The sequence below is a fragment of the Gossypium hirsutum genome, chromosome A13, assembly GCF_007990345.1.
Source record: "Gossypium hirsutum isolate 1008001.06 chromosome A13, Gossypium_hirsutum_v2.1, whole genome shotgun sequence".
Lineage (NCBI taxonomy): Eukaryota > Viridiplantae > Streptophyta > Magnoliopsida > Malvales > Malvaceae > Gossypium > Gossypium hirsutum.
Window position 1 is genome coordinate 11,341,977 of NC_053436.1, and position 18,942 is coordinate 11,360,918.

Consider the following 18,942-nt stretch of genomic DNA (forward strand, 5'->3'; position numbering starts at 1 on the left):
CCAACTTGCTATCGTGCCCAAAATTGAGTTCTTACCCGTTCCATCAATCCGAACACCGATCTTATCGTATTTATCGCATCTATACCCACACGCAACATTACAAGTTCCCGAAATACCGATATTTTAGCATTTCAGCTTCTCAGCAAATATTAATCTAAGCTATTACGAGGGTTAGTACACACCTGTTACGGGTTGAAGTTGAAACGTTTCCATAATCAATCACCTATGATAGCCACCACTTGTCACTCAAACTTAACTATTCCAATATCAATATATGTAAATCCTCAGCACATCAGTCATACGGAACATAAGGGCGTATTCATCATTTTACCATACAAGGGTATTACGGTCACTTTACCCTACAAGGGCTTTACGGTCTTTTTACCTATTAGGGGTATTTTAGTCATTTCATCCTACAAGGGTGTTTTGGTAAATCTACAAACCAAGGGTATTTCAGTAATTTTGTAAACCAATGGTATTCCTATAATTTTTAAAAAAGTCAAGGGTATTTCTATAATTTTGTAAATCAGGGGTATTTTGGTAATTTTACAAATTGAGGGTATTTCGGTAATTTCTTAAACCAGTGGTATTTTGGTAATTCTATCCTATAGGGGTATTTCAGTAATTTCACAATTGAGGGTAAAACGATAATTTTGTAAACTGAGGGTAAAATGGTAATTTTGTAAATCGAGGGTAAAACGATAATTCTATAAATCGAGGGTACTTTGGTAATATAAATCGAGGGTAAAATGGTAATTTTATAAATCGAGGGTAAAATGGTAATTCTGTAAATCGAGGGTAAAACGGTAATTCTATAAATCGAGGGTAAAATGGTAATTCTATAAATCGAGGGTAAAATGGTAATTTTATAAATCGAGGGTAAAACGGTAATTTTATAAATCGAGGGTAAAATGGTAATTCTATAAATCGAGGGTAAAACGGTAATTTTATAAATCGAGGGTAAAATGGTAATTCTATAAATCGAGGGTAAAATGGTAATTCTATAAATCAAGGGTAAAACGGTAATTTTATAAATTGAGGGTAAAATGGTAATTCTATAAATCGAGGGTAAAATGGTAATTTTGTAAATTGAGGGTACTTTGGTAATTTTACAATTTGAGGACATTTTAGTAATTTGATAAACTAAAGTATTCTAAACAGGGATAACAATACGAATAGGCCTAAAGCCTATTCTCGGCCAAAATGGACCCACACGCTTAGCCCAAATCTAGCCACAAATATGAGATTCACCTAGCTTAGTCCAATATTTACTACACAATCAAACAACTTATCCAATTGGGCCCGTAGGCCTATTGGGCCCACATAGCCCCTTTCGGCCCATCACGGCCCGAAATAGCCATCCTACAGCTAGAGTACTGAGAAATACACACCTGATAGGAGCCTGGAGTTAATCCACGCTCCAAGCACTCTTAGCCGACGCCCAACCCAAACGAGCACGCCATACAGCGAAAGGGATCAGCCAAGAAAGGTACCTTTACTCTCCTCATGGTTCTCTCTATTTAAAGCCAGCTTCGCATCCACTCTTATGTTAGCTTCCCGATGTGGGATCCCTCCAACATCAGAGTTTAAATTCAACACCAAATCTTGCCGCCCCCTGTTAGCAAAATAAATGCTCCTTGCTTGCTATGGGATTCGAACCCATGCCTCCCCTCAAATGCTCCACACGCTACTTGCCACTAAGCCACAAGGCTTTTTTGTGTCATATTTTATCCCCAATTAATTATAAGGTCTAAAGGCCAAAGTCCAGGTTCCCTTAAAAAAACCAAAATAAATTACAAGAGCCAAGGCTTGAACCCAGACTCCCATACAACCTTAATGACGCCACAACCACAAGACTACAAGCTTCCTTGTGTCATTTATTTAACACAATTATTTAAAAGCCCTCATCCAAGCATCCAGGTTTTTTTTCTCTTAATACCAAAATTTTTGCTAAAGCCCAAGTTTGAACCCAAGATTTCTCTAACACTTCTCAGGGCCATTAACCACCAAAGCAGACATTTAATTGTGTCATTTCATTGCACAATTAAATACCTATATACAACCTCCTTACGGACCCACACTCAAGGCCCAATATTTCTAGGCCCAAATTTGGGGTGTTACAATGAGGCATCATTGTAAACTATAAATTCCTTACTCGATTCAGGTTGGACTAATACGGTTGCTTCCATCAATAAAACTTTCAGTCTATCAAAACTCTGCTGGCACTTATCAATCCACTCGAATTTCACTTCTTTTTGCAATAATCGAGTCATCGGATAAGCTACCATTGAAAACCCTTTGACAAATCTCTAATAATATCCTGCTAGTCCCAAAAAACTTCTGACTTTTGAAACATTCTTCGGTGGCTTCCAAGTTACAATAGTTAAAATTTTATTCGGATCCACCCGAATACCCTCTACAAATGCAACATGTCCAAGGAAACTAACTTCCCGTAGAAAGAATTCACATTTACTAAATTTAGCATACAGTTGTTTCTCACGCAGAGTTTGCAATACAATTCTTAGATGCTCAGCATGCTCATTCACGTCCTGAGAGTAAACCAAAATATCATCCATAAAAACAACCACAAACTTGTCTAGGTATGGTCTGAAAATTCTGTTCATTAAATCCATAAATTCCGTTGGGCATTTGTTTATCCGAATGGCATCACCAAAAAATCATAATGCCAATATCTGGTTCTAAAAACTATCTTCGATGCATCTGAATCCTTTACTCGTAGCTGATAGTAACCAGATCGTAGATCAATTTTTGAAAATACAGTGGCATCTTTTAATTGATCAAACAAGTCATCTATACTAGGCAACGGGTACTTATTCTTTATTGTGACTTTATTAAGCTATCTGTAATCGATGCATATTCTCAATGATCTATCTTTCTTCTTTACAAACAACACCGGTGCACCCGATGGCAAAAAGCTGGGTTGGACAAACCCTTTATCAATCAACTCTTGCAACTGTACCTTCAGCTCTTTAAATTCCATAGGAGCCATTCTATATGGTGCTATAGATATCGGCCACATCCCTGGCACAAGGTCTATAGAAAACTCCACCTCTCTAGCTGGAGGTAAATCGGTTAGTTCTTCTAGAAATACCTTAGGAAACTCACAAACAACTGGCACCGACTAGATTTTCAACTCTGATACTTTGGTATCCAATACAATAGCAAGATAAGCCTCATACCCTTTTTTAATATATCTTTGTACTGATATTGCTGAAATCACATTACAACCCATCCAGTTTTTCAGGTTCAACCCAGAGTAACTCACCATTTTGACACTCCAATACAATGTATTTATGCTTACAATTTACCACTACATCATGTTGGGTTAACCAATCAATTCCTAATATTACATCAAATTCATCAAACTGTGACAACATCAAATTAGCCAGAACACAATAACCCTCTATCGTCAATGGGCAGTTTTTACAAATTTTATCCACCATAACATGCTGACCTAAGGGGTTTGAAACTTTAACCAAAAATTCGGTGAATTCAACGATCATATTTTTAACAAACACTAATTTTGTGCATATATATATATGAATGCGTGGAATCAAGATCAATCAAAGCAAAAATATCAGTACCAAGTAGAGAGAATGTACCAGTGATAACATCGGGTGCCGAGGCATCTTCCCTTGCACGTATTGCATAGGTTCTTACTGGAGCCCGAGCATCAGATTTAGCTGTTGAATCTTTTGCAGCACTACGACTACCACCGACCTTTCCGAAATACCGTGGTGGTCTACCCCTCGAGACAGGATTCCTCGGATTGGGGGTCTGTTCAATGTCTTTCTCAACCCTTTTTGGGTAGTCTTTAAGAAAATGGTCAAGAAAAACACACTTAAAGCAAGCCCCACTTCTCATCCAGCACTCCTCGAAATGTAATTTATTACAGACATTGCTTCGTGGTTTGGGGTTTCTAACACTCCCAACACTGGTTTCTAAGGGAGATGAAGACCTCGTGTTGGTGCATTTTGAACTTCGTTCCTTTCCTGAATACTCCCTTAATGTAACAAAACACTCATGACAATTCTTTGATTTCTTTGAAGCAGATGATTGCATCTTGTTCATAAATCTCTTGCTCGTAACCCGAGTTTCCTTTTCCGCTTGCCTCTTTTCTTTGCTTAATTCCTCGGCCTTGTGTGCTCATTCAGCCAACATCATGAATTCTCTTAATTCCAGAATCCCAATTAACAACTTGATATCTTCTTTTAGACCTTCTTCAAATTGTTTGCACATTTTAGCTTCAGTCTGAACCCATTCACTAGAATACTTGCTCAATCTAACAAATTCTCGTTCATACTTGGACACTGTCATATTCCCTATTTGAGCTCTAGAAATTCCTTCTTTTTCTAGTCCAAGAATGTTTGACTAATATACTTCTTTTTAAACTCTAATTGGAAGAATACCTATGTGATATTTTCCTTTGGTACCACAGAAGATATGGTTTTCCACCAATGGTAGGATGTGTCTTTCAACAAAGATACTGCACATTTCAGACATTCAGCTGGTGTACATGATAACTCATTTAGAACCCGAATAGTATTTTCCAACCAGAATTCGACCCTCTATAGATCGTCATTGGCCATAGCCCTGAATTCTTCAGCCCCATGTTTTCTGATTTTATCTACTGAAGCCTTACCAATTCTAACAGATCTGGCATCTTATGGCGTTTCATCATGTTGTGAAGCAGGTGGGGGAGGTCGTTGAACAGCAGGGTTTGTTCTCATATATTCACTAAACCATTCATCCATCAATTCAAAGAAGACTGCTTTTGTCATCTCACTTCAGCCGTCAGATACAGGCCTTCTACTACCACTAGATACAGCTCATTGCAAGGAAGATTGAGTAGCGCTCTCAGCTTCCTCAGTCTCGGCTATAGCTTGGTTGGAAGATATTACTATATGAAAATATATTTAAAAGTGGTCAGGAGATATCACACTATCATACTTTATATAATGGCATGTATAGCTAGACTCATACATGCTACGTTAGTCTGAGAATCGACTAAACTGTAGCTCTGATACTACTAAATATAACACCCTAACCCGTATTTGATGTTAAAATAGGGTTTCAGAGCATTACCAAAACATTCAGAACACTTTACAATTTATTTACATAAATTACTATTCAATTACTGAGATCATTCAAAACGTCCATTAATTTGACCCTCAAGGTCCAATGCCAGTAGTAGAATCAAGTCAGGATTTCATCGAAAACTCATAAATTTTTTTGCGACATTTCAAAAATTTTCCAAGGTACAGGGCTCACATACCCGTGTGGTCTACCGACACGCCTGTGTGGTCAGGCCGTGTACTACACACACTCGTGTCCCTAACCCGTGTAACTCTCTGACTTCTAAAGCATGAATAAATTGAAGTCACACGGCCGTGTCCCAGGCCGTTTGGTGAATATTATTTTTGAAATTTAGGTGCAATTTTCACATGGCCGTGTAACATGCCCGTGTTCAAGGTCGTGTCAACCACACGGCTGAGACACGCGCTCGTGTCTCTGCCCGTGTGCCCAATTCTGAGCATTCTGTTTCTCATTTTTAAGATGCAGGGGACACACGGCTGAACCACATGCCAATAGGACAAGCCGTGTGTTACACACGGCCAAGACACACGCCCGTGTGTCTGCCTATATGGAAAAAATAAGGGCATTTTCTAGCCTCATTTGTCACCTAAAACTTACCATTTTCCTGTACCAAAACTCACAAGCATATATCCACCAATCCAACACCATATTCACATAAAATTTACCATCAATCATGTGGTATTATCTCATGCATCAAAGGATATAAACTTACTCTTAACATAAACTTATATGCTAACATAATTCCAACAAACTAACACATAATAAGAACTTATGTGATTACCAAAATGTTACTTCAAAAATAGCCAAACTTAGACCATATCTAGCCACTCCAATGGCTAGATTACAAAACCACAATTATAAGCCATTATCGGCCAAATAAGCTTATACATGTCATTATAACAAAATGAGATTTCTATTTGCACCAAAATGAGATAGTGGATTGTGTGATGACTGCTTCGACCAACTTCCAACCTTCACAAGCTTTGAGCACTACAAAACAGGGAAACTTAAACGGAGTAAGCATTTTATGCTTAGTAAGTTCGTATAACGAAAAATAAACTTACGGGTCATATTTAATAAAACAAGCATACATAAATTTACATTTCATCAATTTTGGGTAAGCTACCTAAACACACATACACTTATTCAACAAGTTAGTCACATAATCACATATGAATATCAAGTAGACATAGATGAGCTCATAAAATTACAAGCTTCCATTAATTTCACCTTTTCACACTTCAAAAGTTATTTTTGTCGAACTATTGAAATCTTGATGGATATTTGGGTAATATACACATGTGCAAAAGTACCTATTAGGGTACATAATAGACAGACACACTCTTGAGCCGTACATTTTACAGTAGGATTACCAGTCCAAGCTAAACCCTATCCGGAGCATATGCTCTAGAGAGCTTAATATGGATTACTCATCCAGGATAAATCCAATTTATAACCTCAGCTCAAGAGGGCTTACATGAGAATTACCCCTCCGGGCTAAATTCTATCTACAACATATGCACTATTATTCTTAACCCATCGAAATTCAACATTCAACCGGAACATGACAATTTGTCCTTTTTTTCACAACTTATAACTATTTTATTATGTGTATCATCTCATACATATCAACACAATCATACAATTCAATTCAAGTATATTAACATGCATATTTAAGGTACACGAGCTTACCTTGAAAATGGTTCGTATTTGAATTTCAACTAATCCGAAACCTTTTGCTTTCCTTGATCTAGTTTCGTGGTGGTCTTTCCGGATATTATTGAGCTTGAAAAGTTTTCTTCCTCTCCTAGGGTTTCCATAGAAAAATTGGGGAAGATGATATGAAAATAGATAATTTTTCTTTTTAATTAATTATCATCTATTAATTTTATTGATTTCCAATTTAATCCCTACCCTTTTCTAATTTTTCCATGGATAAGTCATTAAAATATCTACTAACTACTCTTTAATGGTCTAATTACCATGTAAGGACCTTAAGTTTTGAAGTCCATAGCTATTTGATACCTTTAGCTACTAGAACCCAACTTTTGCATTTTATGCAATTTAGTCCTTTCTCTAATTAAACACACAATCAGTAAAAGTTTCGTACCAAAATTTTCATGTGACCTTCCTATCATGATACCAACCATAAAATAAAATAAATAAATTTTTATTTTTAGCTCATATTTGTGGTCCCGAAACCACTATTCCGATCTCGCCGAAAATAGGCTATTACAAGTTGATTGAATAGAAACCCAAAATTGGAATTAGTTATGATCACCAAAGTGAGCTAATCACCCATGTTTACATTTGATTAAGTTTAGAAGTTAGTTTTTTGAAATCTATTTTATGCAATTTTTATTTTTATTTATAGAAACCCAAAAAATTCTTCTTTATGATTTGTCATAAAATAATTTATTTGTTTTACTAATTCATTCTATTTTCGTTTAGATTAACTTTAATTTAGTATACACCTCTCTTGGATACGATCCTCAGAGAACTCACCTACTTCATTATAACTATATTACAATCTAACTTGTATACTTGCGGACATCGCCTCAATTTTAAATCTTAGTTGCAGTATTCACACTCTCGATGTTAGTACATCTGGAGGCAGTCAAGTTGTTGGTGCCATTGCTGGGGAGGTAACGCTACTAAGTTAATTTTAATCTTCGCGTTTAATAGAATAATTTGGAAATATTTAAATTATAGATATGTTTTTTTATTTTTATTTGTACTAACATCTTTTATTTTCTTTTTAAGGTCAATCTATGTCTCGTAGCAGGGGAACACCTGTAGAACCGACAACTGATCCAGAAATCGTATAAACTATAAGCATAATATTCTATTTCAATAATAACCTTTATAGAATAAACATAAATATATGCCAATGCCATCAGATTCATAAATCAATATGATCATCAACTCACAAATGAGTAAGTTCATTAATGTCACATATATTTATCGTTCATAACATGACAGGATTTTGTAGGACTTAATAGATAATCATCAACCTTTCTATAAGATTATACACTTTTCAATTTACTTTCTTTTCATTTTGATCTCCAATGCTTATCATAAGCCTAAACAACATTATCAATTCCTAACTTAGTGTATTTATCTAAGATACAAGTATATTCATCCATAGCATATGTAAATTTCTCACATACAAGTACCTCTTTCAAACTCATTATTCCATTTTCATCAAATCTCATGTCAACTATGAATTAACCATTTCATTACATTTCCTCACCTGTTTCATATGTGTAACACACAAGTTATAAGTATAACATCAACCATGACTACAAGCTAGTGCATTTAAATATAGCTATTTTGGAATCAACTACATAATCAACCATTGCATAAGAAATTACATACTTTGATTTATTCCACCCTTTTCATTGACATAAGCACGTTACCAATTGAGCACTTACTAATTCAATAAATTTGAGATCTATATCACCGTGGTGTGACAGCCCTAATTCGACCCTAGTCGGAATGTGGTTTCGGGACCACAAAACCGAGTCATAAAATTTAGTTAAAATTTTATTTGCATATCTTATATGTGTGATAGTACTTGTACAAAAATTTGATGTTTTAATTTTATATTAGGAATGTGAATTTTGCTTGAAAGGATCTAGTTGAAAGACTTGGAAAATTATGATAGGTAAATAAGTAAGGACCAAATAGTATTAAAGTGGGAAAGTGTTGTCCTTGCATGTCAAATTAGCCAAACTAAAGCATAGTGGCCGGCCATGCTATGGGTGGAAACATGTCTCCAACATGTTATGCTAGTGATGTATGTTAAGAAAAATAAAATAATGAGCATGGTGATTAAATAATGAAAGGAAGGGTGATGAAAAAATAATAATATGGTCTCATCCATACCCCCTTGTTGCCGTGAATTGAAGAAAGAAAACAAAAAAAAAGTGTTCATTCTTGAACATCTTTGGCCGAATAGAGGAAGGAAAGGAAGGGGAAAAGCTTGAGAAAATCGGCTATGGTGGTTTGCTAGACTAAGGTATGTTTGATGTTGTCCTTGAGATGCATGCATGTTTTAGTAATTGACTTGAGTTCTAAATAGCCCATGTTCAAATCTTGAATCTTGTTGGTAACATGAGCAATCGGTCATGAGAAAGTGTTCAAGAAATGGTTGTTGTTCATGTTATTTGGATGAGAAATGGTGAGTTTTGTTGTTTCATGTTAAAGTTAGGTGAATGATGATAGAGGAGTGTTTGAACTATAAAAAGAATCGGCTACCTTGTTATGAGCTAGGGCCGAATGTGAGTTTGGTTGTGTTTGAATATTACATGCTTGGTAGAATGGTGGATGAAGGTGCCGAATGTATATTGGATTGATAGAGTCTCCAAATTGATTTTATGTGTGTATGCATGACCGAATATACGTGGTCACATGAGTAAGGAAATGAGTTATTTGATATGTGGTAAAAGTTAAGTACTAAATCGAAGGTTGCTAAAATTGCCATTTCTTTAGCCGAATATGTGTTTGATCAATGAAGGAATTGTTGAAGAATATAGGTGAACTTGGTGAGAGTATTCGGCTTAGTGTATAAATGATATAAAGATTTTAGGAAATTGTTTTGGTTAGGTGTATGTATGATTAAGTATATTCGGCAATATACTTAAAGTGGGTACATGATATTACATTATAATTATTGAGCTTAAGTATATGGATATGTGTATATGTGGACATATAATGACATTTTGGTTTGAAAATTTAATGACATGTGATTGCCGAATGTGATAAATAAATTCATGTTATTGGGTTAAATATTGAATACTCTTATTTGTATTATTTAAGCTCAAGAACCTAAAGGAGAGGCGTCCAACAAGGGGAAATCGAAGGTCATCGAGTAGCCGACTCGGAATTATTTTACCCAACATAAAGTAAGTCATTAAGCATATAGTTGGTATTAATTCAAATGGTCATAACGTCTATGTAATGATGCTGAATGGAATGAATAAATATATATATGCATGTACGTATGTGATGATGAAAGTGTTGAATGAAAAGAAAAGAGGTGAGATGTATTGAGTTGTTGATCTCGGCACTAAATGTGCGGGTATAAACAAGTATGACCATGAGATTGGCGCTAAGAGTGCGGGTTTAAATTGTGCAGCACTAAGTGTGCGAATTGACTATGTAGCACTAAGTGTGCGAGTTTGACTATGTAGCACTAAGTGTGCGAGTATGATTATGTAGCACTAAGTGTGCGAGTTGATTATATAGCACTGAGTGTGCGGACTTAATATGTTCTTGAATCATTATGGACACTAAGTGTGCGACACTATTGAGTCGATCACGGACAGTGGATCGGGTAAGTATCTTGAGCTCATGGCTAATAGGTGCTATGTCTATATTTGGAGTTGAGCTTGGTAAGTTTGAACCCATGTGACGAATATACTTGAAGTCACGTACATAAGATTTATCGTGGAATGGGTGAAAGGCCGTTTAGTTGTATGATTGTAACGAAAATAAAATGATTTATGAAAATGCCTCGAATATTCTATTGATGAGTATATGGAATATGAATGCATGATTTGGTATGAGATTGAACCGATAGGTCGGAGGAACTATGGTATGGTTCGGTATGGATGGAGTAACTAGCCTCGTTCCATTTTTTTTCCTCTTGTGGTAATGTTATTAATGGATGGTAGTGTATTGCTTATGACTTACTGAGTTATAAACTCACTCGGTGTTTCCTTGTCACCCATACTAGGTTTCTTGGACTCGTCTCTTTTTGCGTGGTCGGGCCGTCATCGAAGTCATCACACCGGATAGCAAGTTTTGGTACTTTCTTCTTAGTTGGCTTAGGAGAACATTTCGGCATGTATAAGCTATTATGTTGTGTTTGAACTTTGGTATGTAATCTTTTAGCCATGCGAAAATGGCATGAATGTTCGGTTGGGTTTGGATTCATACGTTAGGTCGCAAATCTTGATAATTCGACCTTTTTATGCCATACGTCATGGTTGATTATTTTGGTGTTAAAATTCATGATATGGCAATAGTGTAGTAGGGGGAAGTTTGGCAATGATTAGCCTTTGGCATGGTTAGTCATGATCATAATTTGTGATATGCATGATGAATTATTAGTTAGATCAAGGAGTAAACACGAAGTGGGCATAGTTGCTTTCGTAACAGATGCTGGCAGCAGCAGTGACATGAGATTGAAAAATCACTAAAAATAGTAGGAGTGGAATTAAATGATGAATAAATTATGTAATCGAATTTCGATGAGTCTATTTTCATATAGAAGTAACGAAAAGATCATATGGACAGTATGTTAAGAGATAATCAGGTTCTCGTGGGATAGGGCCAGAACGGTTTCTGGAATCCCTGTTCCAACTTTGGAAATTCATTATAAATTAACCAGAGACAATTAGGAGTCATACCATATATGGATAGATTCCTCTCTGAGTCTAGTTTCTATAGAAACAAACGGCATCAGTATTGAAGCTCTGTGCAGGGAGATATCCAGGTCGTAATGCGCAATGGTCAGTGTAGTCGATCCCTGTAACATGGGAGACTTTTACTAATAAACTGTACTAATTGGCCTGATCAAAAATTCTAGAAAAAAATATGTAGATGGGAATATGAGTCTAGTTTCAGGGAAAATTCACAGAACTGGATTTCGAGTTCCAGAGCTCAAGATATGATTTTTAAAGCGACTAGTACGCAGATTGACAGCTTGTCTGCAAAAATTTTAATAAGTGGTTTGAAGTCTGTTAACACCTCGTGTTCGACTCCGGCGACGGTCTCGGGTTCGGGGTGTTACATTTAATTGGTATCAGAGCTATGGTTTAGTCGGTTCTAGGACTACCATAGCGCGTATGAGTCTAGCTATACATGCCTTAATGTTAATGTTTAAATGTGTGATGACTTCTGACGGTTAAAATGTTTTTGTTTTGATTAGTAAATGGACCCCGGTGTAGAAGGAACCTTAGCGGATGACGTTGAGAGCGTAGCGGCTGCTCCAGCACAAGGGACGCCGCCTGTTGAACCTCAGTCATCTGCGAATAATCAAGGTGAGGGGGCTAAACAAGCCTTCTTTACCATGATGAATGAATGGGTCGCGCAGTATGCCCGAACCAATCCGGCAGTCCAACAATTCCCGAATTTGAATAATCCACCCCCGGAGCCAGTAATGCCATCAGTTACTGATCCTGTGAGGCTGAGTAAGCCACCTGTAGACTTGATTAGGAAGCGCGGGGCTGAGGAGTTCAGGGCCATAGTTACTGATGATGCTGAAAGGGCCAAGTTCTGGCTTGATAACACCATTCAGGTGTTTGATGAACTGTCATGCACACCCGATGAATGTGTAAAGTGTGCTATATCCTTGTTGCGGGACTCAGCCTACTATTGGTGGAGGACCCTGATTTCCATAGTCCCAAACGAACGAGTAACTTGGGACTTCTTTCAGACGGAATTTCGAAAGAAATATATTAGTCAACGGTTCATTGATCAAAAGCGTAAGGAATTCTTGGAACTCAAGCAAGGCCGTATGACAGTATCTGAATACGAACATGAATTCGTAAGACTCAGTAGGTATGCCCGGGAGTGTGTAGCTGATGAGGTTGCTATGTGCAAAAGATTCGAAGAAGGATTGAATGAAGATTTAAAGCTACTAATGGGTATTTTGGAAATAAAAGAATTCGTAACACTAGTCGAACGAGCCTACAAAGCGGAAGAACTTGGAAAGGAGAAGAAGAAGGCTGAATTTGAAGCTAGAGACTATCATAAAAGATCGACGGGTAAAGCTCCGTTCTCAGCCGTAAAGAAGTTCAGGGAGGACACTAATAAGTCGAGGACGACTGCGGGAATTTCCATCAGAGCAAGACCATCGACGGACTCCCGAGCTACTTCGGTAGCTAGTGTGGGCAATAATCGTCTAGAGAAACCTGAATGTCCCCAATGCGGAAGACGACACCTAGGTGAATGTTGGGGTAAGTCTATTAACAGGGCCTGTTACGGATGCGGTTCGAAGGACCACTTCATTAGAGATTGCACGGAGCTTGATGAGAAGAATAAGATTCAAGGTGCAAGACCTAGTGGAGTGACAACTAGAGGTAGACCACCGAGAATTTTGGGAGGTAGGGGTGGTAGTCAGAGAGGGGCCTCTGATACGGCTGTTCGAGCCGAGAACCGTACTCCTGCTAGAGCTTATGCCATCCGCGCACGAGAGGAGGCATCCTCCCCTGACGTCATCACTGGTACCTTCACTCTCTTTGATACTAATGTGATTGCATTGATTGACCCTGGCTCTACTCATTCATATGTATGCGAAACCTTAGCATCCAGTAAGACTCTACCTGTTGAGTCTACTGAGTTCGTAATTCGAGTGTCAAACCCTTTGGGTCAATGCGTATTTGTTGATAAAGTGTGTAAGAGATGCCCTCTAATAATCCGAGAATCCTGTTTTCCGGCCGATTTGATGCTTTTGCCGTTTGACGAATTTGATGTTATTCTTGGTTTGGATTGGTTGACCGCGCATGATGCGGTTGTGAATTGCAAAAGCAAGACTATTGATTTGAGGTGCGCAAATAACGAGATAATCCGAGTTGAGTCTGCGGACTTAAGGGGGTTGCCAGCTGTAATATCAGCAATGTTGGCCCAGAAATATGTGAGAAAAGGGTGTGAAGCATACCTTGCGTATGTTCTTGATGACAAAGAGTTAGAAAAGAAACCCGAATCTGTGCCGGTGATTTGTGAATACCCGGATGTTTTTCCTGAAGGATTACCGGGTTTACCACCTGTTCGGGAGGTAGAGTTTGGTATTGAGCTTGTACCTGGGACAACGCCGATTTCGATAGCTCCGTATCGTATGGCACCAACCGAGTTAAAAGAGTTAAAAGCTCAGTTGCAAGAATTAACGGATAGAGGTTTTGCTCGACCAAGTTTCTCACCTTGGGGTGCACCAGTATTGTTCGTGAAAAAGAAGGACGGAACCATGAGGTTGTGCATTGACTATCGTCAACTGAATAAAGTGACGATAAAGAACAAATATCCGTTGCCGCGCATCGATGATTTGTTCGACCAACTGAAGGGAGCCTCAGTGTTCTCAAAAATAGATTTGAGATCGGGCTATTATCAATTGCGAATTCGAGATTCGGACATACCCAAAACTGCTTTCAGAACGAGGTACGGTCACTACGAGTTCTTAGTGATGCCGTTTGGGCTCACTAATGCCCCTGCAGTATTTATGGATTTGATGAATCGGATCTTCAGACCATATTTGGATCGGTTCGTAGTTGTGTTCATTGATGACATCTTGGTCTATTCAAGAGATGAGATCGAACATGCTGAACACTTGAGATTAATGTTGCAAGTTTTGCGGGATAAGCAGTTATATGCTAAGTTCAGTAAGTGTGAGTTCTGGTTAAGAGAGGTTAGCTTCTTGGGTCATGTGGTATCCGCATCGGGTATTCGAGTTGACCCGAGCAAAATTTCAGCCATACTTAACTGGAAGCCTCCGAGAAATGTTACCGAAGTTCGGAGCTTCCTAGGGCTCGCCTGTTATTACCGACGATTTGTCAAAGGTTTCTCGATGATAGCCACACCAATGACGAAGCTACTTCAAAAGGATGTTAAGTTCGAATGGACGGAGAAATGTCAGAAAAGTTTCGATCAACTGAAAACTCATTTGACTGAAGCACCAATTTTAGTGCAACCCGAATCAGGCAAAGAGTTTGTCATTTATAGTGACGCATCCCTACTTGGGTTGGGTTGCGTGTTGATGCAAGAAGGTCGAGTTGTGGCCTATGCGTCGAGACAATTGAAGCCACACGAGAGAAATTATCCGGCCCACGACCTCGAACTAGCTACCATCGTATTTGCTTTAAAAATATGGCGACATTATTTATTTGGTGAGAAGTGCCATGTATTTTCGGATCACAAAAGTCTCAAATATTTGATGACTCAGCGAGACTTGAATCTGCGACAAAGACGTTGGCTTGAATTGTTGAAAGATTACGAGCTTGTCATTGATTACCACCCGGGAAAGGCTAATGTGGTTGCGGACGCCTTAAGCCAGAAATCATTGTTTGCTTTACGAGCGATGAATGTGTACTTGTCTGTTCTACCCGACAATGTGTTAGTAGCTAAATTAAAAGCCAAACCATTGTTGATTCATCAAATTCGTGAAGCCCAGAAAGTTGATGATGAATTGGTTGCAAAACGGGCTGAGTGTGTTCTGAACAAGGAATCGGAGTTTCGAATGGATGATGATGATTGTTTGAGGTTTAGAAGTCATTTGTGTGTTCCAAGGAATTCGGAACTTATTTCGATGATTTTGAATGAGGCTCATAGTGGCCGAATGTCTATCCACCCGGGTAGTACTAAAATGTACAACGATCTGAAATGTCAGTTTTGGTGGCATGGTATGAAACGAGACATCTCTGACTTTGTTTCGAGATGCTTAATATGTCAACAAGTGAAAGCAGAACATCAAGTGCCTTCAGGATTACTTCAGCCGATCATGATACCCGAGTGGAAATGGGATCGAGTCACAATGGACTTTGTGTCCGGGCTGCCATTGTCAGCAAGTAAGAAGGATGCGATTTGGGTTGTTGTCGATCGACTGACTAAGTCGGCTCACTTTATCCCCGTGCGTACGGATTTTTCATTGGATAAACTAGCTGAATTGTACGTTTCTCAGATTGTGAGATTACATGGAGTACCTATTTCTATTGTGTCAGATAGAGACCCAAGATTTACATCGCGATTTTGGAAGAAATTGCAAGAAGCTTTGGGTACCAAGCTGCATTTTAGCACTGCTTTTCACCCCCAAACCGATGGTCAATCTGAACGAACAATTCAGATACTCGAGGATATGTTGAGATGTTGCGTCTTAGAGTTCTGTGGTTCATGGGAAAGATATTTGCCTTTGATTGAATTTGCTTATAACAATAGCTTTCAATCAAGCATTAAGATGGCACCTTACGAGGCTTTATACGGTCGCAAGTGCCGTACCCCATTATTTTGGACTGAACTTAGTGAAAGTAAAATCTTTGGGGTTGATTTGATTAAGGATGCCGAGCAGAAAGTCCGAGTAATTCGCGAAAGTTTGAAAGCCGCTTCGGATCGTCAAAAGTCGTATGCGGATTTTAAAAGAAAAGACATTGAATATCAGGTTGGAGATAAAGTATTTCTCAAAGTTTCACCCTGGAAGAAGGTGCTTAGATTTGGTCGTAAGGGCAAATTGAGTCCGAGATTCATCGGCCCGTACGAAGTATCCGAACGAGTTGGACCAGTTGCATACCGAATAATTTTGCCCCATGAGCTTGAAAAGATTCACGATGTCTTTCATGTTTCGATGCTTCGACGCTATCGATCTGATCCATCGCACATAATTAGCCCATCAGAGGTTGAAATTCAAGCCGATATGAGTTATGAAGAAGAACCGATGCGTATCCTAGCTCGTGAAGTGAAGGAGTTGCAAAACAAAAGGGTTCCGTTAGTGAAGGTGTTATGGCTCAAACACGGGATCGAGGAAGCTACTTGGGAAACTGAGAGCTCGATGAAAGAACGATACCCAAACCTATTTACCGGTAAGATTTTCGGGGACGAAAATTTCTTAAGTGGGGGAGAATTGTGACAGCCCTAATTCGACCCTAGTCGGAATATGGTTTCGGGACCACAAAACCGAGTCATAAAATTTAGTTAAAATTTTATTTGCATATCTTATATGTGTGATAGTACTTGTACAAAAATTTGATGTTTTAATTTTATATTAGGAATGTGAATTTTGCTTGAAAGGATCTAGTTGAAAGACTTGGAAAATTATGATAGGTAAATAAGTAAGGACCAAATAGTATTAAAGTGGGAAAGTGTTGTCCTTGCATGTCAAATTAGCCAAACTAAAGCATAGTGGCCGGCCATGCTATGGGTGGAAACATGTCTCCAACATGTTATGCTAGTGATGTATGTTAAGAAAAATAAAATAATGAGCATGGTGATTAAATAATGAAAGGAAGGGTGATGAAAAAAAAAATATGGTCTCATCCATACCCCCTTGTTGCCGTGAATTGAAGAAAGAAAACAAAAAAAAAAGTGTTCATTCTTGAACATCTTTGGCCGAATAGAGGAAGGAAAGGAAGGGGAAAAGCTTGAGAAAATCGGCTATGGTGGTTTGCTAGACTAAGGTATGTTTGATGTTGTCCTTGAGATGCATGCATGTTTTAGTAATTGACTTGAGTTCTAAATAGCCCATGTTCAAATCTTGAATCTTGTTGGTAACATGAGCAATCGGTCATGAGAAAGTGTTCAAGAAATGGTTGTTGTTCATGTTATTTGGATGAGAAATGGTGAGTTTTGTTGTTTCATGTTAAAGTTAGGTGAATGATGATAGAGGAGTGTTTGAACTATAAAAAGAATCGGCTACCTTGTTATGAGCTAGGGCCGAATGTGAGTTTGGTTGTGTTTGAATATTACATGCTTGGTAGAATGGTGGATGAAGGTGCCGAATGTATGTTGGATTGATAGAGTCTCCAAATTGATTTTATGTGTGTATGCATGACCGAATATACGTGGTCACATGAGTAAGGAAATGAGTTATTTGATATGTGGTAAAAGTTAAGTACTAAATCGAAGGTTGCTAAAATTGCCATTTCTTTAGCCGAATATGTGTTTGATCAATGAAGGAATTGTTGAAGAATATAGGTGAACTTGGTGAGAGTATTCGGCTTAGTGTATAAATGATATAAAGATTTTAGGAAATTGTTTTGGTTAGGTGTATGTATGATTAAGTATATTCGGCAATATACTTAAAGTGGGTACATGATATTACATTATAATTATTGAGCTTAAGTATATGGATATGTGTATATGTGGTCATATAATGACATTTTGGTTTGAAAATTTAATGATATGTGATTGCCGAATGTGATAAATAAATTCATGTTATTGGGTTAAATATTGAATACTCTTATTTGTATTATTTAAGCTCAAGAACCTAAAGGAGAGGCGTCCAACAAGGGGAAATCGAAGGTCATCGAGTAGCCGACTCGGAATTATTTTACCCAACATAAAGTAAGTCATTAAGCATATAGTTGGTATTAATTCAAATGGTCATAACGTCTATGTAATGATGCTGAATGGAATGAATAAATATATATATGCATGTACGTATGTGACGATGAAAGTGTTGAATGAAAAGAAAAGAGGTGAGATGTATTGAGTTGTTGATCTCGGCACTAAAAGTGCGGGTATAAACAAGTATGACCATGAGATTGGCGCTAAGAGTGCGGGTTTAAATTGTGCAGCACTAAGTGTGCGAATTGACTATGTAGCACTAAGTGTGCGAGTTTGACTATGTAGCACTAAGTGTGCGAGTTGACTATGTAGCACTAAGTGTGCGAGTATGATTATGTAGCACTAAGTGTGCGAGTTGATTATATAGCACTGAGTGTGCGGACTTAATATGTTCTTGAATCATTATGGACACTAAGTGTGCGACACTATTGAGTCGATCACGGACAGCGGATCGGGTAAGTATCTTGAGCTCATGGCTAATAGGTGCTATGTCTATATTTGGAGTTGAGCTTGGTAAGTTTGAACCCATGTGACGAATATACTTGAAGTCACGTACATAAGATTTATCGTGGAATGGGTGAAAGGCCGTTTAGTTGTATGATTGTAACGAAAATAAAATGATTTATGAAAATGCCTCGAATATTCTATTGATGAGTATATGGAATGTGAATGCATGATTTGGTATGAGATTGAACCGATAGGTCGGAGGAACTATGGTATGGTTCGGTATGGATGGAGTAACTAGCCTCGTTCCATTTTGTTTCCTCTTGT